Below are 685 nucleotides of genomic sequence, written 5' to 3'. Positions count from 1 at the left end.
CCTGCACCAAGGGGGGACACCCTGCTCCAGGGGGGATGGCCCGAAAACCGGGCACCCCCAGCCAAGGAACAACAGCAACGCCTCCCTACAAACACATGCTCTCAATCTGCTCGGACACAGCCACACCGACTTGGACACAAGCAAGTGACACCACAAACCATCAGCTCCACAAAATGGTACTGATTGACACACACTGCTGCTCAGCCAAGCTCCTGCTCAATTCCTCAACTTCCAGAACAACAACAAAGCCTGAACACAACCATGGACATCGTTTCCTATACAAAAGGGGACAATGTGGAGGTAGTTTGCACATTCTCCCAGAGGTAATTAAGGACATGGACACCCAGCGGGGGTAAAAAGGGAAGTCGAGAAGGAGTCTCAGCAACAGGGGATGGATGGTGTTGGTGTGCTGGGAAGGGATTGGTTGAAGGGAGTGTGCAGGAATATGGTTAAGGCAAACAGCAGCAGGAGGAATGTGTGTGATAAGAAAGTAAAAGGAAGATGGAAAAGAGGAGGAAGAGAAAATAGTGAGGACTGGGATGTTTTTCAGCACCATCTTATCCTCAAATTTTGCCAGCTGATTGAGATCTTTTGTATCCCCAGTTTCCAGGACAGGGATAGAAAGAAGTTCATGATTTCAGGGCATTTCTCTGTGGTTGGGAGTGTCAGGACTGGACACAGAGGT

The sequence above is a fragment of the Corvus brachyrhynchos genome, unplaced genomic scaffold, assembly GCF_000691975.1.
Source record: "Corvus brachyrhynchos isolate BGI_N302 unplaced genomic scaffold, ASM69197v1 scaffold264, whole genome shotgun sequence".
NCBI classification, from domain to species: domain Eukaryota; kingdom Metazoa; phylum Chordata; class Aves; order Passeriformes; family Corvidae; genus Corvus; species Corvus brachyrhynchos.
The sequence above is the reverse complement of the archived record's forward strand: the minus strand, read 5'-3'. Positions refer to the sequence as shown.